Consider the following 27,539-nt stretch of genomic DNA (forward strand, 5'->3'; position numbering starts at 1 on the left):
TGACCTAAGCTAAAGTCAAACACTCAATCGACTGAGCCACTGAGTCTCCCCAGGAGTGTGGATATTTAAATCAAACTACTTAATCAGGACTGAATGATATCTTTCTTAATAAATTTCTGAGTGGCCTGAAAAGTCTCTGTACCCCTTGCACAGTGGATGAGCCTAGAGGATCATGGGGGAGTCATGTCAGTCCTGAGAGCCTGAGAGAAAGAAGAACTTGGGGCCCAGACAGAAGTCAGTGGTTAGGAATGCTACAAAACCAGACGAATGCAGAGGAAACCCTCATAACACAACTGGCTTCATTGACTGTGGCCGGATGCTCTGAAGTTTTCACTGGGGTTATAACCCACCCCATCCCCCCGGCTGACTCCCAGCTCCTTGCCCCCCAAGTCCTACCAGCTACATCTTCCCTCCCCCAAGTCCCAGGCAGGGAGCAGATGCTGTATGTGGCCAGGTGCTGCCTTCCTGACCTCTGCCTGGGCAGAGGCACTGTAAGGAGGCCCCAAGGGGCAGTGCCCTCTCAGGAGAGAGCCTACAGACCATTAGACAGCAGCCTTTCTCCCCGGCCAGTCAAGCGGGGCCTGGAGGAAGGGCTTATCTGGGGCTTAACATGACCCATGCTCCATCCTCCCCAGTAATTAGGGGCTTCCCTTCACCTCCCAGGAAGAATTAATTATAGGCTCACAGCCTCTGGTGGCTGGGAGGTCTCTCCTTCTGCAGAGGAAGAAACTCAGACCCGGGATGGTGATTTGCCAAGGAAGAGGCACACGTTCTGGAGTCAGCCACACATGGGTTTCACTCTCAGGACCTTCCTTACTGGCTGTGAGACCTCAGCCCAGCCTCTCAGGCCCTCAGGTTCCTCTTCTACTCAATGGGCACTGGCTTTGGGGCCCTGGGCCTGACCCACTAGGCTGGTTACCGTGGCAGATGTGCTCAACCTGTTAGTGCCAGAGCTGGGACTAGAGCCCAGACCTCCCAGTTCCCAGGCCAGGGCTAACCAGCACATGGGAGCACACTCCCCCCAATCTCTTCCACCCTGTGGAAAAGTCCTTTCCCTTCACAGGGAGTCATCTCTCTCTAACCCTTGACCTGAATCCACACCAAAGACAAGCCCCCTGGAGAAAAAGCAAGAAGGCAGGGTGAAAGAGGTTGTCCACGTGACCCGTGCCAGCCACAGCCACCAGGCTGCAACCCAGCCGTGCTTCCCCTCAAAACACATTTGTTTCCTTGTTGGGCAAAGGATTGCTCCTGCTAACGTCTTGCCTCCCACTTCCCGTGCTCGGAGCCAGCATGAGGTGACTTGGGTGCAGGGGTACAGAAATGAGCCCCCATCCCAGGTCCTCCCAAACTTTTAGGATTTACCAGGCGCCCCCAGCCTCCTTTCTGGACAAATGCTCTAAATCCTGAGTAAGAGAAATGGTCAGAGACTTCCCTGGAAATAGAAATCCAGATATCCAAGGACAGTCTCCAGACCACTTTCTTTTATCTGGGCAGCCTATTTCAAAGGCTTGTCTGCTTTCTTCCAAACCTTGAACCTCTTAGATTATCATTCCAGATGAGCAATGGATATGCAAAATTCCAGCCCAACCCATACACCCCCCACCCCCACGCCCACATTAGAATTTCTTAAGCCTCCCTGAGCTGGCTCTAGTGGCACTAGAAACCCTAGAGATAAACCCCAGAGAAAGAGCAGGTGGAGGGGAAGGGGGACAGGGCAGAGGTCATCAGGGAAAGCCAGCTCTGTTTACCGGGCCTGCGTCAGGGGCCCAGATAAACTCTCCTCTGCTGCAGGAGCAGACGAGATAACATTACCTAGCAGCTGGTTCTCAAGAAAGGTTTGCAATTAAACATCCTGCTTCCACACACTTTGCTTGGGGTTGTGTTTCCCGGGTGGAGTTTCCCTTTCTTCTGGATTTAAAAAAAAAACATGGATTCTGTTTCCCCCATTACTGGCTGTTTCAGGCAGATGGTAGGCATCTTGGAAGCCTTGCTGTCGACCAGCAACTGCATCCAGCTTTTCTCGGAGAGGAAGCTCCTGAGTCTCATGTTCACCTGCCTCCCTTACCCTCTACAAGGAGGATCTCTACCCCAGACACAACGACGGAAACTCTCAGCAGACACCTGGCACTATGCCTTGGTCCAACCGGAGTGCCCACCCACTCTGGACCACCTTCCGTCTGCTCAGCTCATCAGGCCCAGAAATGTCTGAGACTGCCACGGCTTCCAAGTCTTGCTCGTTTCAACAAGAAAACAGTCATGATGCAAATTAGACCCACAGCTCAACTCCAGAGCACCGAGAATGAAACCCAGCCCAGTTCCTCTGGAGGACTATAGGCTGCGACCAATGAATGACCCAAATATATGGCCCAACTGTTCTTAGAAGGGCTAGGACCTGCCCCATGTTTAATTAGAAAGTGCCAGTAAGGGGTGCCTAGGTGGCTCCATCGGTTAAACGTCTGACTTCTGCTCAGGTCATGATCTCGCAGTTCATGGGTTTGACCCCCATGTCGGGTGGGCTCTGTGCTGACAGCTCAGAGCCTGGAGCCTGCTTCGAATTCTGTGTCTCCCTCTCCTTCTGTCCCTCCCCACTCACACTCCATCTCTCTCTCTCTCTCTCTCTCCCTCTTTCTCCCAAAAACAAACATTAAACAAAAAATTTTTAAATGCCAGTAAATACCAATTGTTCCCTGTGCTGACAAAAAGTACAGTTGTTTTTTTTTTTTTTATTTGTCTTACTATTTATTTATTTTTGAGAGAGAAGGAGAGAGAGAGAGATAGACCACGAGTGAGCAAGGGGCAGAGAGAGAAGGAGACAAAATCTGAAGCAGGCTCCAGGCTCCAGGCTCTGAGCTGTCAGCACAGAGCCCAATGCGGGGCTCTAACCCACAAACCACGAGATCATGACTTGAGCTGAAGCTGGACCCTTAACCGACTGAGCCACCCAGGTGCCCCCAAAAAGTACAGTTAGAGGCAAGGAGTTAGGAACTATGGAAGAACTCATATATCTTTGTGGCACTGTGGCTCAGTTTACTAAGGAAGACCTTATTTTCCCTGGACCCTTGCCAGCTGCCCCTGCCCCAAGGCCAAATGGAAACTCAGTGACAATCTTCCTTCACCTGCTCACACTATAGTCCGTCAGTTAGCTAAGACTAGGGCCAGTGAATACTGCTATACACGGTGTTCACCGTCCAAAGATGTCCAGCCAAGGGGACAAGTAGGGGCTGAAATCTAACCCATACCCTGTACCTCAAACTGTGTATGTTGGCTGGAAGCTGTGGGGAAAGGGGTGCTTTTTCTAATGAACAACACAGTGGTTCCGGTCAGGACACAGCACCCTGTTCCCCTGGGTGGGTTGTCACTGCTCTTTAGGGCCCCTGAGGTCACAATATCTCCTCAGGACCCAGTTCTTCAACCTCCTCCAAATCTTCTAGATGGAGGGATGCTTAACGTTTGGAACTGACTGCTAAACGATTTGGCCCCAAAAGTCTGAAAGAACAGAGCCAGTAAAGGGGGGTTTACATCTGGGGACATGATGGTTGCTCTGGCTCCTGGCTGGAACGGTTTCATCATGCCAAATTCTCCGAGAAGGTGGCGCCAGCCTGTCTAAGGTACCAATCAGCTCTAACCTTCTATTCAAAGGGCCCCATGTACGACATTCTACCCCAGGGAGGGGAGGAGTGGAACATAAGTTCCAAATTAGGCCAGACTGACCTCTGAGGTCCAGACCACCTGGCAAGGCAGAAGACCCCAGGGCTTTGCCCCCAATGCAAGTGGCTACACCAAACACTGGGACGATGACCCCTTTCCTCCCTGCTGGGGCCCATAGAAACTCATAGTAAACAGTGGAGGCCGTGATGTCAAAGGTGTCACCTTGATGGCACCCAGAATCCACCATCTGACCTGGATCCACTGGCCTAGAAAGTCTGTGTCCATCTCTTGTGGTGCCCATAGTCTTTTTTTCACAATTAACCAGTTCTTATATCTCCCTTTGTTTGGTAATTGTTGGCTCAGAACAACCCAGCAATGGGCACATGCTGTGTCCCCGTCTATTTAACACACTCAGTATGTCCCTCCCGGCAGCAAGGGTAGCAAACATCTTCCCCAGCAACCCTGGAGTTCTCTCAGTCCTCAGGGCACACTGAAATAAAGACTGACTGGTAGATCTACTGGGTGAAAATCTGGGGGGTTTGAAGCACCAAAGAGGTCACTAGAAGCAATTTTTGCCCCAACCCCAGAAGCAAATTCCCAGTGGCCAAGGGTAGAACACAAACATATCTGGCTCAGTGCAAGCATCTTTGCCAACCTAAAACCCAGTCGGCAAAATCAAGTTCAATAGCCTGTGGCCACTTGGCTAAAGTTTCTGAGCACTGTCAGGGTCTGGCCCTATTAAAATTCCAACCCCTCCTCTAGGGTGGGTGCTTGTTCTTGGAGTGGGGAGGATGGTGATGCTGCAGATTTGGGGGAACAACCACAACCTGGAAGCCCAGACTCGGAGGGTGACCCCCGCCCCAGCATGCACATGTACACACTGACCACTGGGTTAATGACTAGGTGGTAGAACCTTCCCAGTCCTCAGACCACCCTACTCCAAGCTCCCTCTGGACCTCATGTTTATGGACCGGTCACAGTAAATGCAGCTGCAGCCACCCCAGGAAGGCTCCAGGAGGGGTGGGGCATGTGCTAGGAGGGGCATGTGCTCCTCCCAGAACTACCCATCCACCAGCCACCAAAACACAGACACTGCCACTGCAGGTGTGCACTAAATGGCCCTCATCTTGGATAAAGGGCTTTTCAAAGGGGTTTGGAGAGAAGACAGTCAGCAGGCTCCTGTACCATATAAAACAACTTCAAGAGTGTTTTGTGGGTATCCATCACACTCAGTGTGGGTGCCTGCTATTGTCAGCACGGATCATGGGCCTTGACTGTATTCAGCTTGGAGGGCAGTGGGTAGGCAAGAAGGTCTGGAAAAAGCCTCCATATTGCTTGTGCCTCCACTTACTACTCTGCAAGAAGGGGATAGCAGTAGTTACCTCACCTTTGGGCAGTTGTGAGGATTCAGTGAGCTAATCCTGTATCTCCCCATAAGAATGGAAGCTCCCGAAGGCTGATTATGGTATACTAATGCTCAGCATGGTATTTTATGCCAAAGAGGTGCTCACTTAGTGTCCCTTAAGTAAGTCAAGGGACAAAACAATCAGCAAATGTTGACTGAGTGCTTACCTAGTACGTGGTTTTGTGCCAAGCTAAAAATGAGGCAAAGTCCCTGACCTCCAGGCTCTTACAGCTCAGCCAGACAAATCAAGTAGGGAAACAGTGCACAATGGAGTCATGGGGTACCAAAAAGTGAGGCTCAGAAAGGACCAAAAGTTGGCACCACGGAGGAGGAAGACAGCCTTGAAAGCATTTGAAGGAATTAAATATTAGCGCCAACATTGCTCTGTTGTGTGGGCTTGGGCAAGTGCCGTAGCTTCTCTGAGTCAGGTAAGTGTGGTTTATAATGGGAACTTCTCATCAAATGTGACGATGGACATGAGGTGCTCAGCACAGGGCCTGGCACATGGCAATCACCCAACCAACATTAGCTATTTAGACACCCAGGAAGAGAGAGAGAGCATGAACCAACTTCTTTCCCTTTGCCATGAGACATGGATCAGGACACCAGGAATTGGAAAAGGAAGTGGGAAACAGGGATGCAAATGGACAAGGGCGAATGCGCGCGCGCACACACACACACACACACACACACACACACACACACCACACACACACACACACACACACACACACACACACACACACGGCAGTGGTGGAACCAGCACTGGCCTGGGAAAGCAGAAAGCGCCAACATTAACTGCTGCCTGGAGCCAGGAAAACAATGGCCATCCTCAGGAGCACCCGCTGAAAGGATGGGCGAGCTGTGGCAGGCCTCTCTGGGTCGGAGGCTTTTTTTCTTCTTTATTTCATATTTCCTGCAGGGAAAATGAGTGTCTAAAGCAGGAGCTCCCAGGATTTACAAACCCTACACGGACCTTAAAAAAAGGGTTCAGCTGTCCAAGCTCTGTCTATATAATTCTGTTTTTATGACCCTTTTTCTTAGATTGGTTTCACTGGGAAGAACGCTAATTGCCACGCTCACTTTATAGAGCACTTACTGCTCTATAGGCATTCTAGGCCTAGCATTCTAGGCCTTGCTGAGCACTTTAGTCAGATTATCTCACTGAATCCTTACGATCAGGGAGGCGAATGTTGTTAACATCTTCAGCCCACAAATCAAGACACCTAGAGAGGTAACTGGTCTACCTAGCTTATACTGGCAGCAGGCCATGAAGCTCAGCTTCCAATGTGCCACTGACGACACAGTCAGACGTCATCCTCTTCAATAACCACAGAAGACTTGCTGGAACAAGCCAGAGTCCCTGTCGCAAGGGTTCGTCCTCATGGTTCAATGCTCTGTCAAGGGGTTACTTCATGTGTGGGTGATCTATCAGTCAGCACTGAGGTCACCCATGCACCAGGCTGGTAAGGAGGCCTGCGTGGGGACCAGCACTCTATCTTGCATGATCTGAGTTACTCTAAGTAACTCAGATGAAAAGTTCTTACTCTCTCTGAGCCTCACTCTCCATCCATAAAACAGGGGTGCTAATAACTGCTTCCCTGTGAAGATTAATGAGAACAGAAGAACCACCACCAACCAGTGCTTGGGATCCCATAGCTGCTCAGTAAATGTGATCTCCCTTTTCCATCTCCTCCTTCATAGTGCCTGGCATGGTCTTTTGCGCTTAGAATTTTAGCCTCTTCCCTAGAAGTTTCTGGAGGCACCAGTTAGCCCGGGTCTTGAAAGGAACCCACTTTGGGTTTCTAGAGCCCTGAGCGTGGTCCCTACTACATGCTTTCCAGAGTCCCTGAGGGCCCATGGTCGAACCTTTGTACCTTCCTCCCTCCAACTGTGCCACCACCCTCTGGTCCCAAGCCAGCTCTGATCAGAGCAGACAGGTCTGACCACCTTGCAACAGCAGGTGCTCCAATGGAGAGGCAGCAATAGGCAGTGAACATCTTGGCTCATGCCCAGGAGCCCAGAAAGGGTGGCAGTACGCCCAGACCAGGGGGAGAAGGCGCACCCTACTATGAAAACTGAGAAAAACTCTAGATGCATGTTGTCATTCGGGAGCTAGAGTCCTGGAAACCTTAACCAAAAGTTTCCTCTCCTGATCCAAAAAAGGGTCATCCTCCTGGGCTTTCACGGGGTTTGGATGTAGCCCAGTGGGTCCAGAAAAGGATGAGAAATGAAGATTCTCACTCCACACACTCTCAAGTCAATGACTGACCTGGGCCCGCTGACCTGGACACACACATCCTGCGAGCGTGCCCCACTCCCTCGTCACACCCTGGAGAACAAGGCAAAGGTTAACACACACAGCTTGGTTTCCTCTTCCTGGGAAACAGAGCAGCTGGGCAAGGCCAGAGGCCAGTGGCCTCCTCCACACACAGTGCGCAGGGGAAATGACCCCAGTGTTTCCTCCCCACCATCTGACACACTCACACCTTCCTTTCTGCTGTGCTCAGCAAAGCTCAACTTTTGACACAGGGCACATAGCTGTTATTAGGAATTTTGTTAAAAGGGACAGAGGGGAACAGAGTGGAACAATTGTTTTGGAAAGCATTTTGGCAATCTCTATCCCAAACTTACATTGCCCTTGACTGAGTAATTTCACCTCTAATAATTTATCCACACAAGTGTGTGTATGCATGGGTGTGCACATGTGTGTGTGTGGTATGTGTGTTGTGTTTATATATATAAAGATGCTTATGGCAGCACTGGTTGCAAAAATAAAGAAAAAATAAGGAATACTGAATGTCTAGTGATTGTATAAGTGGTCAAATAAATTACGATTCACACGCCATTCAAGAGAAGGTGGATCTTTCTGGGTCATTTTGGTAAAAATGTCCACAGTACACTGAGAAAAGAAAACAAAAGAGATTACAAAACAGTATGTATGCAATATGATTAGATTTATTTGGGGAGATGGGTGTATGGGGGGGTTTGTGTGAGTGCACATACAGGTACATTTGAAAAGTCTGGAAAAAAAATACAACAAACTGATAAGTAGTTATTTGGGTTAAGAAAAGGAGAAATGGAATAATTTCACTTTATACATTTCTATCTTGTTTTATTTCTTCTGGACATGTATGCCTTTCATAATTTAAAGCAAAATTTCCATCTTATAAAATAATTGTGTCTTAGCTAATGTCGGCTCCTAAATATTCTGCTAACATCCAACATTTGCTCCTTCTTGGGGGGGCAGCAGGGGACTTCAGTTCAATGTTGAGCCCTTGAAGCCAAGGTCTGCACCCTGTGCACACATACAATCCCCTCCAAGTGCTTTAAAAACACTGCCTCCCAGGCCTTATCCCACATCATTTAAATCAGAATCTTAGAAGGTGGGATGGACACTGGTAGTTTTTGGAGTTCCCCAGGTGACTCTACTGGTTGTTACAGGTTGACAACCACTAAGGGGAAGCAGTACCAAAAATACCAACGAGCTAGCTGAAAGAAATACTCATTAAACAGAAAGCAACATGATGGTATAATCTGTACTATGAACAGTGAGCTCTGCCTTCAAGAGCACTAGTAAGAGAGTTTGTAGTCAGTGATTTTTCTGAAAGTTCCACCGACAATTTTGGAATTCACCAGCTCAAATGGGGAAAAGAAAACAAGGGGCTCATTTGTTCTGAGCTATGGCTGTGTTTCGCTTTCTTTGGCAGCCAGTGACCATCCTCCCCTCCGCAGAACCTACAGCAGTGCCTGAGGGGTCAGAGCCCAGCCCTTCTCGGCTCTAGGAGAAACAGCTGACAGAATTAGAGGTGCTGAACCCAGAAAAAGTATTTAAGGGACATACGACAGCTGGTTTCATATATTTAAACAACTACGAATATGGGAGGTCCAACTCCATTTGTACCCAAAGGAAGATGGTGGGTGATGAGTGCAAATTATAGGAAAGCAGGTCCTTCCTAATGTCAGGAAGAACCTTCCAGCCAGAGTGGCCCCAGGATGGAAGGGGCTGTCTTAGGAAGGAATGGGATGATTCCTTCTGTGTCAGGAGATGACTAAACTCCTATCTGTGACGTTGCTGGAAAATCCCTTCCCACTCAGCCCTCGAACCTTCCACCGTATGAGGCCAGAAACTCAAATTTTTAGCAAAATACACTAGGAATGCAGCTCCTTTAATAAAAAATTTTCCACTCTCAACAAATTCGGCCTGAACACCAGCTGAGTGCCAGGCTCTGCCCGAGGTGCTGGACGTACAAGCAGTGAGCCAGTCTGTCTTCATGGAGCTTGCATGGGGAAGATCAGGTACACATATAATCATTTCTGATGGTCCAATAAAATGGAGTATAGTCACAAGAGGGGAGGTGGCTACTTTAGACACATGGTCAGGGAAGGCCTTTCTCAGGAGTGGATGTTTGTGTTGAGACCAGAATGCAAAGAGCAAAGCACTGCCCACCAACTGGTGAGGTGGGTGGGACCTCAGTGTGACGCAATCCAAAATTGGAAGGGAACCCACCCTCCCCTCATATACAAAAGTTAACTCAAAATGAATCAAATACGTCCATGTGAGCAGTAAAACTGTAAAAGTCTTAAAATATAGGTGCAAATTTTCATGACCTCGGACTAGCCAACGGTTTCTAATATATGACACCAAAACAGCAATCAAATAAATTGGACTTCATCAAGATTTAAAAGTTTTGTCCTTCAAAGGACAGCAGCAACAAAGTAAAAAGACAATCTACAGAACAGGATAAAATATTTGCAAACCATATATCTGCTAAGGGCCTTGTATCTGGAGCATATAAAGAACGCTTTTTTTTTTAATTTTTTTCTTTATTTTTTATTTTATTTATTTATTTTTTAATGTTTATTCATTTTTGAGACAAAGAGAGACAGAGCATGAACAGGGGAAGGTCAGAGAGAGAGGGAGACACAGAATCTGAAACAGGCTCCAGGCTCTGAGCTGTCAGCACAGAGCCTGACGCAGGGCTCGAACTCATGGACTACGAGATCATGACCTGAGCCGAAGTCGGACACCCAACCGACTGAGCCACCCAGGCGCCCCTAATTTTTTTTAATGTTTATTCATTTTTGAGAGATAGAGACAGAGTGCGAGTGGGGGAGGGGCAGAGAGAGAGGAGGAGACACAGAATCCAAAGCAGGCTCCAGGCTCTGAGCTGCCAGCACAGGGCCCAATGCAGGGCTCAAACCCACGAACTGTGAGATCATGACCTGAGCCAAAGTCGGACGCTCAACCGACTGACCCACCCAGGTGCCCCAAAGAACTCTTACAACTCAATAACCCAACTTAAAAATGGGCAAAGGATCTGAGCAGAGTTTTCTCCAAAGAAGATATACAAATGGCCAATAAGCACAAGAAGAGATGTTCAACATCATCAGCCATCAGGAAAATGTAAATCAAAACCACGGTGAATTACCAATTCATATCTACTTAGGATGGCTATACTCAGACAGACAAGAGAATAATAAGTGTTGACGAGGATGTAGAGAAATTGTAACTGCCACACACCGCTGGTGGGAATATCAAATAGTGTCATTACTGTGGAAAACAGTCTGGCAGTTCCTCGAACGGTTAAACACAGAGTCACCATATGGCCCAGCAATTCTACTCCAGGGTATCTGCTTAGGGGAAATGAAACTCATATCCACATAAAAACTTGTATGCAGATGTTCACAGCGACATTGTATTATAAAATATTATATATTAGGGGCACTCCTGGGTGGCTCAGTCAGTTAAACATCTGACTTCAGCTCAGGTCATGATCTCCCGGTCTGTGAGTTCAAGCCCCGCGTCGCGCTCTGTGCTGACAGCTCAGAGCCCGGAGCCTGCTTCAAAGATTCTGTGTCTCCCTCTCTCTCTCTGCCTCTCCCCCACTCATGCTCTGTCTCTTCAAAAATAAACATAAAATATATATATATTATATAATAACCAGAAAGTGAAAACAACCCAAATGTCTGCGAACTGACGAACAGGTAAATAAAATGATGTGGTACATTGTATGACTATACAAGGGAACATTACTCAGTTATAAAAAGGAAAGTACTGACACAGGCTACAACACGGCCCAACCTTGAAAACATTATGCTAAGTGAAAGAAGCGGACACAAAAGGCCACATCCTATGTGATCCCATTCCTATGAAATGCCCAGAAGAGGCAAATCTATAGAGACAGTAAGAGATTAGTGGTTGCCCAAGGCTGTGAGCGGTGGCATTAGGGGAAATAGGAAGTGACTGCTAATAAATAGGGTTACTTTTTAAGAGGATGAAAATGTTCTAAAATCGACAGTGGTGATGACTGCACATTATTTGTGGATATACTAAAAACCATTGAACGGTATGCTTTAAATTGGTGAATTGCATGGTATATGAATTATATCTCAATAAAGCTGTTTTTAAAAACAGGAGAGGGGCACCTGGGTGGCTCAGTCGGTTAAGCCTCCGACTCTTGATTTCAGCTCGGGTCACGATCTCACAGTCATGAGATCTAGCCCCGTGTCAGGTTCCGCTAGGGGTGTGGAGCCTGCTTGAGATTCTCTCTCTCCCTCTCTCTGTGCCCTTCCCCTACTGTCACACACTCCCTCTCAAAAAAAATTAAAAACAAAATAATAAAACACACACACAAAAACACCACAACGCTGTTTAAAAAAAAAAAAATTAGAAAGGAAAAGATGTCGCTCTTGGTTAAGAAGTTCTTGCCAGACAGGCTCCATCTCTCCACTCTCTCAGTGTGTCTAATTCCTTCAAGGACTAGTTGGGACCCGCTGCCTCCTAGAAGCCTCCCTGGACTGCCTCAGCCCTGATGTTCCCTCTGCCTCTTCATCTGGTACGCAGCAAGCTTGTGTAGGTAGGGGTCATGTCACATCCTTTAGTCTTGAAGAAAACTAATCCTGGGCCTCTGATCTCCACATTACAGATCACCAACACTGGCAAATAGTAGGTGTGCCTGGCTTAAAATGTACCTCGTTTCCCAGGCTCGGCAAGAAGAAACCAGGTTCTCTTTCGCAGATGACTGGAAAGAACTGATGCCAGAAACATCTTGCTCTCTTTGCCTAGAGAGTTCGCTGGCCCTGGCAGAGCCTGGCGTGTGGTAAAACTTTCCCAATCAAGCAGCAAAACTGGGAATACCATCAGCTCCTGTTCGGCTTCCAGGGTAGAGAAACTGCTCTTAAAATCTGCTAACCCCACTCTGATGTTGAAAGCATCCACAGGAGAGTAATTGCAGAACTCGGTGAGATCTGCTCCCTTTCTCTAGAAGCATGTTTCTCTGTCTATTCACAGTCCTGACCTTGGAGTTTGGTCCAACCTCCTTCCATCTGGTCCCACCCACCCCTTGCCCCCCAATCCAGGCCTATTAGCCTCTCTGCCCAGGCAGGGTCTTTTCCCTTTTTCCCCAAACCCTTAGGAGTACATAATAGCTACGGCACCCACTTCAATACCAAAGACCCAGGTTGCCAATTGCACGTGTATCCATTCCTCCAAGCCATTCCCAGAACTGTCCTCAACTGGGTCATAATCCCCTTGAAAGTAAGTATTTTATCCTGACTTCCCTCGTTTTCCCTAAATATCTAAGGATACTGGGCACATGGTAGATCCTCAATAGAGACTTGTCACTTTCATCTGATAAACTTCAGTTCCATCCAGTAAAGAAGTTGAGAGCGGACCATGTGCTGAGCTCTGCACTGGATCAAATACAATGCAGTCCCGGCCTCAGGGGAGCTCCCAGACTCGTGAGAAAAAGCGGTACTGGTGGGTAATTTGCTGTAGAAGCTAGATTGAGAGATGTGCACGATCACGGGGGCACTCAGAGCAGGGGCGCCAAGCTGAGATGGTTTCCTGAAGGTGGTGGTGCTGGAGGTGAGGCGAAGGGTGAAAGATGTGGAAGGTAAGCTGGGTGACAAGGTGAGGATGGCCGAGGTGGAGGGTGTGGTAAAGCAGAACAGGCATAGACGAAGGCTGGTGGGGGAGGGGGGCAGGCAACAGCCTGACCTCGGTGTAGAGGCAGGAGTAACTGGGGTGGCCGGTGCCTGAAGCCTAAGGCAGTGAGCACCAGGAGGTGAGCCTGTGGCTCTGAGACTCGAGGGAATGACGAAGGCTGAGGAGAGCAGGAAGGGAGGGGGGCAGAGAAGCAGAGGTCACAGCCAAAGTGTTTCTCAGGTGGGCAACCTGGAGTGGTTTGGGGCCGGAGAGGGAGGGAAGAAGGGGCCTGGAGAAGATCTAAGAAGGAAGAGATGAGGGTGAAGAAGCCCGGAAGGAGCAGAAGGGGGCCTGGGAGAGGAGGGGCATGAAGGTGAGGTCAGGCTGGTCATGAGAAAACGAGGGTAGGGAAAGTCATGGGGTCCAGTAAGGGGAGAGGGGACATTTGGAGGCTGAGAAATCTCCAGACATCTCCAGGGGACGCCAGATGGGCCACAGTCAGGATGCAGTGGAATGACTGAAACAGATCTCAGGGCTGAGAGCGGGGGGACCCCGGTTCCTGGCAGCGCACGGGGTGCTGTGCTGCTCGCTGCCGGGCAGAGCAAAGAACGGCTGACACATAGAGACATTCATTGCAGACGAGGTGTAAGCAACTTTTGGAAAAGGAGAGGGACCAACCACTAGAAGTCCGAGGCTTTGTTTTATGCTCAAATCACTCCCCCGGTCCGGATCTGAGAGCAAACCTTATAAACCTCCCCTCCCTCCCCCAAACTTGGCTCAGAATCCAGAGCCATTTGAAACGAGGGAGGGGAGTACAGGTCACATCTTCTGGGCCCCTAACCCGATTCTCCCTGCCCCTTCCTGCTGCAAGGCCAGAGGAGACCCTCTTCCCTGCCACAGCCAACTCCAGGATGTCATTTTCTCCTAGGTCCCCTCAGGGAGGAGGAGGAGGGACCTGCCAAGCTGGCTGGAGAAGAGCCGTGCACAGCGCCCAGGGAAGCCTGCCAGAGGCTGCATCTGGCGCGGCTTCCCGCACCGATTCCCCATCTGGCCCAGGCTTGGAGGTGAGACGAGAAACACACAGCCGGCCTCCTCCCCCAGCGCCCCCCAAAGTCACGTCATCCAGGCATTCCCTGGGGGAGGGTGGCCCCCTCCCTCTGACCTCAGCCTGTTTCACTTGGCCAGAGCCCACCTCCAGGGAGCAGGCCCCCTCCCCACATCTTCACTCACACCCAGGCCCATGCAGGGAGAGGCGTGAGCTATAGATTCCAGCCCTCCCAGGCCACACACCAGAGCCCCAAATCAGGGCCCGCCCCTCTTAGCCCTGTCTTCTGAGATGCCAGCTGGGCTGCAGAGGGGGGCTGGGAGGTTGGGGCGTTCAGCCAGACACCGCAGCCCCCATCTTCCACCCTATGCGTGGACTCTCCCTCCAGCTTTAACCAAGGGGTCAGGGCCCGGGGAGAAAAGACAGGGAAGCCCAATGTGTGGTGTCCAACGGCTGCCGGTATCAGATGCTAGCTTTGCCTCTTATTTGGTGTAAGATTTTGCACAAATTATCTAATTCCTCTGAGCCTCCATTTCCTCGCCTATAAACTGAGCAAACTGCTTTGGACGGTCTGAGTGAGGATTAAATGGGAAGATGCCTGCAAAGTGCTCAGCACGGGCCTGGCCGGCAGCAAACACCCAACGTGCAGCAATTCGTTCCTTTAATTTGCTGGCTTCCCTCTGTGGTATTGCCAAAGGGCGCAGTCCTGCCTCCACAACCGCCCTTGGCCGGCTCTGAGTACGAGTGGTAAATCCATTATTATTTTATTACTGATTTCATCCTCCTTATTTATTTTTATAGTTATTTACTCTGGGTAGGAGACAAGTGAACTTTTCTGTTGACTATATCTATATGCACAAAAGCAACTTCAGTGAATTTATTTTGAATATACTCTCTAATGGGGTGCTTCCCATGCAGATATAACCCCCAGTGGCCCAAGCCCCGCCCCAGAAATTCTGGAGCTCTCATACATCTGCATACACACACGTATTATTCCCTGGCATCCTGCCATGCACCCCACTCCCCCGAACACAGAAGCAGCGGGTCCAACACCAAGCCCCCTGCCCAGCCATTCAATCACATGCTCTCTGCCCTGATGTACTGCCCAGCATTGGGATGGAGTGGAGAGCCTCACTACCACACCTGTTAACAGTGAGCACACCAGGAAGCTCAGAGCAAACCCAGGGCAACCCCTTGGTGGGGGGCAAAGAGACTCACTCCCAACTCACAACCCTGGTGAAAACTGATCTAAATGCCAAGCCCTGTTAGAGACCGTCCCACCTCCGCAGGGAACAACCTTCTAAACCCAGAGTCATGAGTTGAACCACCCAACAGAAAAATTTTAAATGGGCATTTACCAAAAAAGAAAGACAAATGGCCAATCCATCCATGAACATATACCCAACCCCATCTGTAAATGAAAAAAGAAATTAGAGCTTTAAGACATTATTTTTTTTAGCTGAATGGCAAAACATTCAAGTGTGGGGAGTCCCAGTGCTGATGAGGCTATGAGGAGCAGATATGACTCATATGCTGTAGGAGGAGCCTGAATTCTTCTAGGAGGGCCATTTGCCAATGTATATTGAAATGAGAAATGCAACCTCTGTGACCCACCAACTCCCCTGCCAGAAATGTATCCTGGGGATAAACTCACAAAAGTGTGTTAAGTTGTATGTTCAGGGCAGTATCCATCAAACTGTTCCAGGATATCCTCGGAATTAAATTCTTTGCAACTACCCCAAGAGCAAGAGCATCTAGGTTGGCCCATAGGAACTTGGTTGAATCAAGGGAGAAGAACAAGGTGCAGAAGAATCCATCCTTTTTTGCATAGATACTCTTAAGGCAGTGCTGGCTTTGTCTAGGAAGGTGCCATTCCTGTACCCTGGCTTTTATCCATCTGGTTTTAACCCCTTCCCTCAAAGGGCTGGGATCCTGGTGCTGGTTGCCCAACTCACAGAGCACCACAAGTTTCATGGCACCTGAGGAAGGGACAGAAGCCATCCTAGCAAACTCCAAGCAGGCTCTATGCTGGAGGCGGCCACACATACACGAGCTCGGGGAAAAACACAGACACAAACCCTGTGCACAGGTGCGAGGAGTGCCTCCATTTTATAGAAGATGATGCTAAGGTTCTGAGAGGCTAAGGGACTCACCTAAGGTCACACAGCCAGGATGTGGTAGCCTTGGATTCCAACCTCTGTGTTCTTTCCAGCTTGTGGCACAGCCTTGGGCCTTATATTATACCTCTCTGACTCCTGGAAAGCTGAGGGAGCCTGGGAAGCCCAGGGGAAAGGGAGGCAGGGAGGAGCCCGCAGGGGAGGCTGAGCTGAGGGAAGGAGGCAGTGGAGGCAGGTCTCCGCTGGGACAGCCAAGCAAGGCCAGTCAGCTTGCCAAGGCCTCACTCACTGCCGAAGTGATGAGAAAAGACATGTCACTACCTACACCCCAATGCCCCCATCCAAGAGTGCTCCCTCATGCTGTCCTCTGCCAGCTGGTGGCCACTGCCCAGCCTCTGCGAAGAAACTCACAGGCTTGTCAGGCTATTCTGAAAGCTTGAAACCTTGTGGAATATGCCCGATATGGCACTCTCCTTGGCGACCTCTCACCCGTTGACCCTCCAGGACCACACGCCCTCGTCCTTCTGCCGAATCCTGAAGAGGACAGAGGAAACGTCCAGTTTCTCTGAGTGCTGAGGGGAGAGAGGGCAGGCATGGAGTTTGGTTCTGTCAATGGCTGTGACCAACTTCTCTCACCCCTTTGGGCCTCAGTTTCCTCATCTTTAAAATGTGAAGACAAGTTAAAGGGCAGGGTGGGGACATGGCCACAGGCATCTCCCTCCACTTTTAACATTCTCTGTTTTCTGGGCTTTCCCATGGCTGGGGGAGGTTTAATGGAGGAACGCTGTGGCAGGCCAGAGCTCAGCCCTGGCTGCCGGCAACGCTAGCTTCCCACATACAGGCTGGTCAGCTGGGAGGGGGAGGTGATTTAAAGTCAGAGGCTGGGCTTTGTGTCTAGCTCGGTCACCGTGAGCTCTGTGACTTTGGGCCTACAAGTGCTCAGGTTCTGGAGGAGGTCTGGGGTATCAAGCAAACATTCAGCAAGGCTGAGAACAGACTGCTAGTAGGGGGACCACCACTCTGTCCCCACCCCCAGGCCCTGACAATATCCCCTTGACGTGAATGGAAGTCTCAACAGAGGAACTGAGGGAACAAGAGCAATGTTCTCTGAATTTCAACCACAATTGGAAAGGACCAGTATTGGCCAATCAGAGAACAAGAGAACCAGACTTTCAGAACCAAAAAGGAACCTAAAAGGTCACTGAGCTCTGCCCCATGCTTGCATATATCCAGTGGTGATGGGGAGGTCACAGGAAAGGCAATTCATTCAATCTCTGGGCATCTGACCATCAGAACATTCTTCCTTATGTTGATCTGAATCTACTTCCTGCGCACCCCTGCCCATACCCACTAGCTCTGCCCCTGAGCCACAGAGAACAGAGCAAACTCTCCTAAAGGAGGGCATTTCACACCCGCTCTCCCAGTGCTTCCTCTGCTCCAGGCTAGCCTTCCTACTTCCCCCTGCTGCTACCTGTGACCAGTCCTGGGTCTCCCACCATCCAGGCTGCCTTCCTGGTACCCTGCTCGGACACAGTGTGCACCGGAGCCTGCCCCACCCTTCCAGGTGCAGATGGGGCCGCCGGACAGCATAGAGGGAAGTAGGCTCCGCCCACCTCCCCTCCCTCTAAACTTCCTACACCCTGCACATCTGTGAGCGTGTTCTAAGAAATGTGAACTCTGTGGATGCATGCCCACGGTGTGTGGAGAGTGCCTCATACTGCTGACTTCCACTGAGCTGCCCCACAACCCAAACCCAGACACCTCACACTCCTGCTTCCATGAAAACCGACCTCCTGCTGCCTGAACTTGAACCGCTGATTTCTTGGATAAAAACCCATTACACTGATGCCTACTCAAGTCCAGTCTTCAAGGTAGTTTTGGAAGCTGGCTTGTTGTCTGAAGCACCCTCTCTCCTTCCTTCTGTGTCACCTATAAATGTGAGCAGGATAACATCAAAAATTCCAAGTCATTGACAAACATTTTTGGTCAGAGTCAGAGAACAGAGCCCTGTGGCACACGCCTAGAGACTTTTCTTCGGGTCAACACTGACATGCTTAGCTTATTTCTGTATGGAGAACAGCAGTGCTCCTGGGTAAATCACAGTTGCATATAACACTTCTATTTTTCAAAGCATAAGAGGAGCTCTCGATAGAAGAGAATCATTAAGTTTTTTCACAAAACAAGAAATCCTCTTGTAGATTAAACAAATCATAAACTGACCTGTTTTGCACACCTAGAGTTTCATGAAATCCAGCTAATAAAGAGGCCTACATTTGCTCGGGGCTCACCACGTGCTGGACTCCTGGCTGGGCATTTCAGGCATAAAGGCACATCAGTGATATTGTCATTCCCATTTGGCAAGTAAGGGCACCTTGGGTCCCAGGGGTCACATGACTTGCCTACGGTCACAGATAGAAACCCAGATGCAAGGCCAGGTATGTTGAACTCCAACCATGCTGCCTCTCAGGTGTTCTTAAAGAAGGCTCTACTTGGTGATGTACTTTCTGGGGGCTGAGCCCAGAGCTCAATCCCAGGCTGCCGGTGGGCTCCCAAGATCCTCCCTGTAATTAGACCAGGAACACAGCTGGCCTTGGGAAACAGGTAGGAGACCAGGATTTTGGTGGAATTGGCCCCCAGTGCCAGGATCTCTTCCTCTAGTGAGCACAATTCCTGCCGGGGCCCCGGCCGCTTTTTGGAACCTGGCAGCAGCTCAGGCCCACTTCTGTTCAGAGTCTACCCACAAAGCAGGCCCTGCCCCGAAGTTCAGGAGACAGGGGCGTACCTACGTCCCACCCTAACTACCTATCAAATGATATCACAATAAGAATAGGGAGCTGCCTCCATGGGGTTGTGGCAAAGATCCCAAAACACCTGGCTCCCTCCCACCGCTGAGCCTTTGCCAAATGCTGCTCCTTCTGACTGGAATACCCTTCTCTCTCCTTCCAAATCTGCTGAGCTGCCTCCTGTTCATGCTTCAGAGCATCCTGTTCCTTTCCAGGCGGTTCCTGATTTCAGGCAGATAGCTACAGGCCACCCTTGTTAATGCCGGTTGTCCCAGCCAGTCTGTAAGTATCTCCTCTCCAGGAATAGAATTGTTTTGATTCACTCAGGAACCTGCAGCACCTGACATGGAGCTTGGCACCCAGTGGTGTCCTTTTCATTGCATGAATGAAAGAAGATCACTTGAGAAAGTGGACATTGGCAGTCTTTTCACAAAGCCAGCACAGCTGATCCAGTGCAAGGGGCTTGCATGGTCACCATTGGGTAACCAGGAGATGCTGCTCAGAGGAGGCTGGGGGGCAGGAGGTAGGGAGAAGCAGAGAGTGCAGAAGTGACCAAGGGATGAATCCTGTTCCTTCCAAAGATGTCCTGTGGCTAATCTGTCATCCTGACAGGTCCACACCCATTGCAGATGACCACATCTAATGAATTACCCAGGGGGCTGCAGGTGGAGGAGGGGCAGGAAGGGGGCATCACCTCCCTAGAACCAAGGAAACTTGGCCCTCAGCAGCTACTATATGTCATCAGCTGTATCATGAAAGTGATGGATTTGGGGCGGTGGCAAATGAAGCCTGGGCCACTCACTCACTTACTCAGGGGAGGCGCGGACAGAATGCCTGCAGTTCCTTGGGCCCTCATCTTCTGCTCCCCCCAGCCCAGAATGCTCACTGCTTCCTATCTCCCTTCTCACCTCTTACCCCCCTTCAAGGCCCTTCCCTCCTGACCACTCTACTAAAATGGAGCCTCTATGGTGGGAGTGGGCAAAGAGAATGTGCTTTGGAATTAGACATGTGAGTTCAAGCCCAGCTTCACCACCTGTACATAAGCTGCATGGTGCTGGGCAAGCAACATAACCAATCTGAGCCTCGGTCCTGTATTTGTAAAATGAACCTCACAGAGTCGCTATGAAAACTGAAAGGGGTCATGGATACAAAGCCTGTAGCATAGAGCCTGGCACACGGATTTTCTGGTACCTAATTCTGCGGGACCTGAGAACTATCTTTCCACATGAGGAAGTGTTGTTCTCTTTAACCCTAAACTGTGAGGTTTTTGAGGGTCACCTCTGCATAGTCCTTGGAGAGAGAGGGCAGTGTGGAAAAGCATGGGCCCAGGACTGAATTCTAGGTCTAGGTCTGTCACACACTGTCTCATGTGACCGTGGGCAAATATTCCTGTGCCCGCTGGAGCCTCTGTTTTCTCGTCTGTAAAATGCAGATAACAAGAGTGGATGGTAACAGTCCTGTGTTGTAGAGGGTCTGGTGTGAGGCTTAAGTGAAGGCTTATGCGTACAGAGTTTTTGCACAGTCCCTGGCAAAGAATTCAACACATGCTAGAGACCGTGGTCACCACCCTGGCTGGGTCCCGCAGAGTGCACAAGGGCACTGGCAATTCTTTGGGGAGTGAGGGAAGGCAGTCTTCCTAACAAGTTGCTACAGACCTCTGTTTCTCCATTTGGAGTAAGACGGGAGCAGCCGGGCTGATACCTCCTCACCTAGGTAGTCACAGTCAGTAGCGAGGGGAAGCTAGTGCTAAGGACAGAGAGCTAGCGAGGTAGGGACAGCACCAGGTCCCAAGTCAGCTGAAGGAACAAGAGGCCATTCTCCACACCTGGGAGTTCTTCCTGATGATTCATGGACAACATTCTCAGGTCTAAGAACAACATTCTCACGTTGCAAGTCCGGTGAGCGATTTTACTGCCACTCCTCAAACGAGCTTCCCCCAGCTCATTAAAGCCGGCAGGCCAGCAGCTCAGAACTTGGTCAGCTTTGAAGCATCGCCCTCCCTGGGGGCGGCCCTGAGATAACCCAGCCTAACATTTTAATAAAAGCAAGATGATTCCTGGTCTCCAATTAAAGTCAGGCTGCCTGGCCTTCCAGCTTTCCCAGCTTCGAGAGCTCAACCTGGCCAAGAGAGGTAGGTTGGAGAAGCCAGAATGCATCTCATCACTCAGATATTCTGCTTCAGGGGCAGGGGGCCCCTCCCGGGCTGAGAGGCTGCCTGGAGCCCAAGGGCAGGGCCACTGCTGCAGCCACTGGGCTATTCAATGCAAGTGTCTATCTTCACTTAAGGCAGAGGATGAAGTGTCTCTTCCTGCGACTCTGCCTGTTGGGTCTTGTGAGAACAAAGAGTGTTTCTGCCCTGCACTTCCTCGCCCGTCCCCAGCTCCCCACCAGCCCAAGTCACAGTTGGACCGTTGCTTGGGTGAGCCATGCATATGCCCGTGCATTAATTTACTTCCCAGGTGAAGGGTGCCGTCACAGCATCTGCCGCCGCATATGGAATACACACGCACTTTCTTTCCTCAGTGGTGCAGTCACCCGTTACAGCTCATGCTGTCTAGATAGTTCTTCCCCCTTTTGAAGTCTCCACCACATCTTTTGCCCACTGAGTGGGAAGTTCCATGCTGCCGGGTTCTTATTTTCTTAACACAGTGGAAATATTTGGCCTTTTCCATAATATTTAGCTCTCTTGATACAATACGTAGACAGTACTTTTTTTCTTATGCTGTGTTTTCAAGGAACTGTTTATTTAATGGCGATCTGTAGGATACCACACATGGCTATGGGCAGCCAGCCCTGTAGGTGGGGGTAGGGGGAGAGCAGAGGAACCATCTAGAATGTTGTGCTCCCAACCCACTTCTGGGACACACACAGGCAACCAGTCTTCTCTAAAGGGCATAATTTATTATGTCTCTTTTAAGTTAAAGAGGCTCTCCGGGTTACTCTCCCAAGAACCCCCATCCCGAAAAGCAATAAATGAGACTAAAATGAACACATGTGAGGGTAAGAAGGTAATGCCACTTTTAAAAGGAAGGATTGTTTGTTTTTTTAAATAGGTCTGGTTCTAGCCTTTGAAGATGATGGATTAACATGTAATCCTGTGTCAGCCCCCCAACAAGTATTTACTGAGCACCTGCTAAGTGCAAAGCTCCGTGGAGGAAGGCAGGGGAGGGTGGAGAGGGGGGGACAGACCCCACCAAGAAGAAAGACAAGGAAGGCCCTCATTGCTGCCCTCCCAGAGCTCACAGTGGAATTGGAGAAGTCAAGCAAACAGGTAACATGAATCTAACATAGGACCTCAAGCCACGTTTATGCCGTGTTGGAACGAGGCAAGGTGTAAGACTTCAGTAACAGTCCATCCCACAGCATAGGTGTCATGGAATAGTTATGATTCATTAGCAGTTGAACAGTTCAAGCCAAAATTTGGATAGTATTACATTGGATGCTTTTTCCTATAATTATCCCCAGCAAACAAGCCCAACTTATTTCCGTTTGCCAACAAGGCTACAGGCCACAATTTAAACAGAGCTAAATCCCAAACCTGGCTTCTGTGATGGGCGTAACATCCGGGGAAGGTCTGCAGCCCCAGCCCCAACTGCAGATGCAGGTGAAGTAATGCCTTTCAAGGGCCATTCCTGGAGTAAAACACAAGAATGGCCAGTGAGGGTTCGAGGCTTGAGCAAAGGGGGGAAAACAAGATAAGAGGGGCTTACTTCAGATTAAGTTGAAAAACAAAGGAGGTCTAGTTTTGAAAAGCTAGCTGAGTTCTTAAGATAATGAAGGAAGGTTTTAGGTTTCCAGTCCCATTAGTGAGAACTGGGTAGGGAATTATAAAAAGAACTTTCATTCCAGTCAAGGAAGCCAGGCCAGGAAGGAATAATACAAAGACATTAATATTCACTGTCTTCCAACTTAGGTTGGACTGGTCCTTGGAGAGAAGCGTCAACAGCCTCGAAGGTCCTCTCCGGAAGGGATAAAGGGAAATGACTAAGACTTCTGGATAATACCAAGTGTTGATGAGGGTGGTAGAAGGATGAGAACCCTGGTTCATTGCTGGTAGGTGTATAAACGGTATAGATGTTCTGGAAGCAATATGGTAGTATTTGCTTAAACTCAGTCTGTGTATGCCTACCCTGTGCTCTAGCAATCCCACTCCTGGGTACACACGCTGGGGAAGTGTCTGTCATTTGTAAGGGCTGCAGCAATGCCTGCACTGGGGAGTGTTGGAGGCAACCTCAGTGTCCATTAAGAGGGGAAGCAAATAAGTAACATGTGGTAGAGGCAAGCACGGAACACTAGGCAGCAGTCAGAAGCAATACAGCAGAGGCATACAACAATGTAAACAGATCTCATAATCATAGTATGGAGTAAAAAAGGAATTTATCAAATAAAATCAACGGCACAATACGCATGTAGATTACAAACCACAGACACAACCAACACAACCTATTTTCTAAGGATACACGGGTTTATATTAAACAGGCTGGATGGATGTATAAGGGGGAAAAAGATAGGAGTGGGGATTAGGGATGAAGGAGAAAAAACAAAAATAAAACAGGAGATGGGCTTTGCAATAGTGATAATATGTCACAAATTGAAAAATATGATGAAATTAACTTGCTACACCTGGAATCTGAAAAACTAGCATAGGATGTACTCTTTGGGGAGGGAAAGGACACAGACAGGGCAAGATCAGCAAACACTGATGGAGTGTTACACTCAAGGTCCACCACAGCCCTGGTCTTAAGGAGCTTGTCATCTAGTAAGTTGCCTGGGACTCAAGAAGAGGACCCTGGCTATCCTCTCCTCATCCCGCATGTCTGGGACGGTGCCTCACACATGCCTGCTCAATTAACCTTGCCAAGGAAACAAACACATACACCAATAATTATTACAAGGTAGGAGTGGAGGAAGCCTGTCTGCCTCGGATGGGTCTGGAAGGCCCTTTATAAGACACATCTGAGATGAGCCGTGAGGGGTTTTAACACATGAGGAACATGTCCCAGGCAGTAAAAACTGCCAGGGAAAAGGTGCAGAGAGATGCTGAGTGACCCAAAGGTGATTGCTCTGGTCCAGGCTGTCTGTGGTGCCCTGCAGAAGCCCGTCTAGGCTGCCACGTGGCCTGGGATTGTTGTGATGGGGAGAGGGGTACAAAGTGGAGATGACAACCTAATGGACCCATGAGACTGGGCGGAAACAGGCGCTGGGCACTCACCCCCCAGCACTGGGCTCATCTTCAGAAGCTCTTGGAAAGCTTTGAAAAAGGCATGAACTTTGGGTCCCACTCCCATGCCAAGCTCACTGAATATGGAATCAGCCTCCAGGCTTAGGGCAGGCGAGCCCTAAGGAGGGATTTCATCGCCAGCTTCCCAGCAGATGTGGAAACCACCCATCAACAGAACACACAATACAAATGAACATCAGGGGGAGGAGAAGTCAAAAGTCACTCCTGGGTTTTGACTCTAGGGACTCGAAAAAATGGTAGTGCTGTTAATTTAAATACCAGGGAGTCAGGGAGTAGAGGAAAGTGGGGAGGGAGGGAGGAACTGCCCTTAGTGAGAAGATGCTGGCTGGCTGGGGACAGAAGTTCCTGCTAGAGACACAAGTCTGCCCAGTGGTCAGAGATTAAGTGGAAAAGAAGGTCCAGAACCAGAGCTCAGAGAGAAGAAATGGAAGCACAAAGATGGGTTATTGGACAGAGCTTGGGAAAACATCTTTGGGAAGTAGGAAAGGGTTGTCAAAGGAGGTAAGAGAGATGATGAGAAGTAGCGGAAAACCAGCACAGACAAGCGCCAGGGAGCCAAATTTCCCCTTGTAGCTGCAGTGGAATCTCATCCTTCTGGTGCTAACTTCACTCTCTGGGTCCATCCTCCTGACTACAAATCCCCTAGTGAGGCTGCAGGTTACAGAGGCTTAATCTTGGAGCATAACGGAGTAGGTCTTGAAAGCAGCCGCACAGCTAGCACCCCATCCTCCCCTGTTACACTGCAGGTGGACTGGTCTGGACGCCGGACACCGACACTGACTTGTCTTTTATTTCTCTTTTATGCCAGTTTGGTGGTTCTCATGCTGCACAGATTCACATACAAAGCGCCCTCGACACTAAATTGGATGGGCAATTTAAGAGACGTTCCAAGGTAATTTTGACCCTCCTTGCTGAGTTGAGAACCTGAGCCACACGTCAGACGAGGCTGCACCACACTGCCATCGCCTCCCGACTGGTCTTCCAGGTTTCTCCCGTCTCTGGAGTCTAATCGATCCGTTGCACCTCGTGTGGGGCTGCATCTTTAAACACACCCTGGGTCGTGTCAAGCAACACCTCCAGGGCCTCCACGTGCTTGCAGGGAAGTCTGAACTCGCAGCAGGACATTCCAGCCCTGTACCTCAGCCCAGCTTTACTCATACCCCAGTCTCTCCCCATGCCCCAAGTTCCCACACTGGGGCTCCTCTCTGCTCCCCATCAGCTGTCGCCTGCTCTATCGCTGCCTCCCCAGGGAGACCTTGTCTATCCCTCCTTCCTCCTTTAGTAACCCAAGGATTAAGAGCACAAGCCCGGAAGACAAGGGTGCCTGGCTCTGACTCCCAGCCCCACCAATCGCGGGCTCTAACACCCTGGCTAAGACTCTTTCTTCTTTGGTTTGATGGGGATGAGTTAATATCTACTTCACACAGTGGTTGTAGGGACTAAATGAGACCATTTTCAAAAAGCACTCAACAGTGCCAGGCACATAGTAAGCCATCCATTAAAACAGACAAACACACGCTCACGGGTGCATACACATGCACATTCACTCATGCACACATCTGCTTTTGTATCTCCACAGAGAATTCACATCATACTATTTAGCCACCCATGTGGGGGCCTCTCTCTTACCCTGTGGTTCTACAAGGACAAGGACTCAGTCTTGATGTTAATCCCCACTACCCCATCTAGTCCTTCCATCCCACTGAAGCCCTAATTTCCTAGCAGAGGCTAATTTGTCAAGCAATATGGAGCCACTGAGGGTTTTTTTTTTTTTAATAATTTTTTTAATGTTTATTTTTGACACACAGAGAGAGAGGCAGCATGAGCAGGGCAGGGGCAGAGAGAGGGGGAGACACAGAATCTGAAGCAGGCTCCAGGCTCTGAGCTATCAGCGCAGAGCCTGATGCGGGGCTCAAACCCACGAACCGTGAGATCACGATCTGAGCCTAAGTTGGACTGAGCCACCCAGACACCCCGCCACTGAGGGTTTTTAAACAAGAAAGTGACCCAACCAAAGCAATACCAAGAGATGTTAACTGTGGCACAGGTCTGCCAGGATGATTAGGAGTTGGGACTATAAGCCATTTGGGAGCTCCTAGGGTCCAGGGCTGAAGGCCTGGGCTGGAATGGTGGCTGAAGTAGTGTGAAGAAAGCCAGGCACAGCAGCAGTGAGGTCCACTCCAAAGGAAGCAACCAGAACCCTCTTGATGCTACAGTCTTCCTAATGTACAATAAACTCCACCAAGGCATTGAACAGGTAAGCTCCATTCCCAGTTGGGGCTCACTCAAAGGGTGAATTTGTATCTAATTACCACCTCTGCTATTTCAAGGGTCAATCAAATTCTGTGCTGTAATCAAACCTATGCTCAGATGCTCCTGCCTTTTTTGAAACCTTTCCAAATTCAGAATTAGGCCAGACTTCTGTACCAAAGAACCAAGACACGGGGTCCTGAGCTTTCTTTTTATATTTTTAATTTTTATTAACTTACTTTTTAAATTTTGAAATTGTATTATTGTGTTTTTACTTGGAAAATTTTTAGGGAGTGCCTGGGTGACTTAGTCGGCTAAGCGTCTGACTTCAGTTCAGGTCATATCATGGTTCATGAGTTTGAGACCCACGTCGGGCTCTGTGCTGACAGCTCAGGGCCTGGAGCCTTCCAATAGCATTTGCTCACTTCGTGTCTCTGTGTCACATTTTGGTAATTCTCACAATATTTTAAACTTTTCATTATTATTATTATTATTATTATTATTATTATTAAATTTGTTATGTGATATTATCTGTGATCAGTGATTATACTCGCTAAAACTTGGATGATGTTTAGCATTTTTTAGCAATATTTTTAAATTAAGGTATATACATTGGTTTTTTTTTTTAGACATAATGCTATTGCACACTTAATAGACTACAATATAATGTCAATGTAACTTTTACACGCACTGGAAAACCCAAACATTCATTTGACTCACTTTATTGAGATCTTTGCTTATTGCTGTGGTCTGGAACCAAACCTGCAATATCTCCAAGGTTCGCCTGTAAAAGTTATGTGAATGTGGTCTGTCTCTCTCTGAAAATATCTTATTGTACTGTACTCACCCTTCTTCTCATGACGATGTGAGATGAGAAAATGCCTACATGGTAAGATGAAGTGAGGTGAATGAGGTACTCATTGTGACGTGATGTTACAATACTTACTGACCTTCTGATCTTATGTCGGAAGGAGGATCATCTCCATCTCCTACAGTTAACTTCAAGTAACTGAATCCACAGCAAGAGAAACTCCAGGTAAGGAAAGACTCCTGCACACCATACTTCTTTATCTATCCTCTTCTCCTGTATTTGTGTTATTCCAAATTTCCAGTTGAAAT

The 27,539-nt window shown here is 49.1% G+C and overlaps 1 protein-coding gene across 5 annotated transcripts in view; it reads right to left on the bottom strand.

The window, feature by feature from the left end:
* Positions 1–27,539, bottom strand: part of SH3PXD2A (SH3 and PX domains 2A) — a 242,916-nt gene that overhangs the window by 193,050 nt on the left and 22,327 nt on the right. Inside the window, exon 2 of one of the 5 annotated variants that reach the window (XM_019459326.2) lies at positions 22,467–22,560. The exons of the other annotated variants lie outside the window; for them this stretch is intronic. The gene's annotated coding sequence lies outside the window, so the exon portion shown is untranslated. The remainder of the gene's footprint in view (positions 1–22,466; positions 22,561–27,539) is intronic. 5 annotated transcript variants of the gene reach the window in all.

This window comes from Panthera pardus, unplaced genomic scaffold, assembly GCF_024362965.1.
Source record: "Panthera pardus isolate Hobbes unplaced genomic scaffold, ASM2436296v1 HiC_scaffold_22, whole genome shotgun sequence".
Taxonomy (NCBI): domain Eukaryota; kingdom Metazoa; phylum Chordata; class Mammalia; order Carnivora; family Felidae; genus Panthera; species Panthera pardus.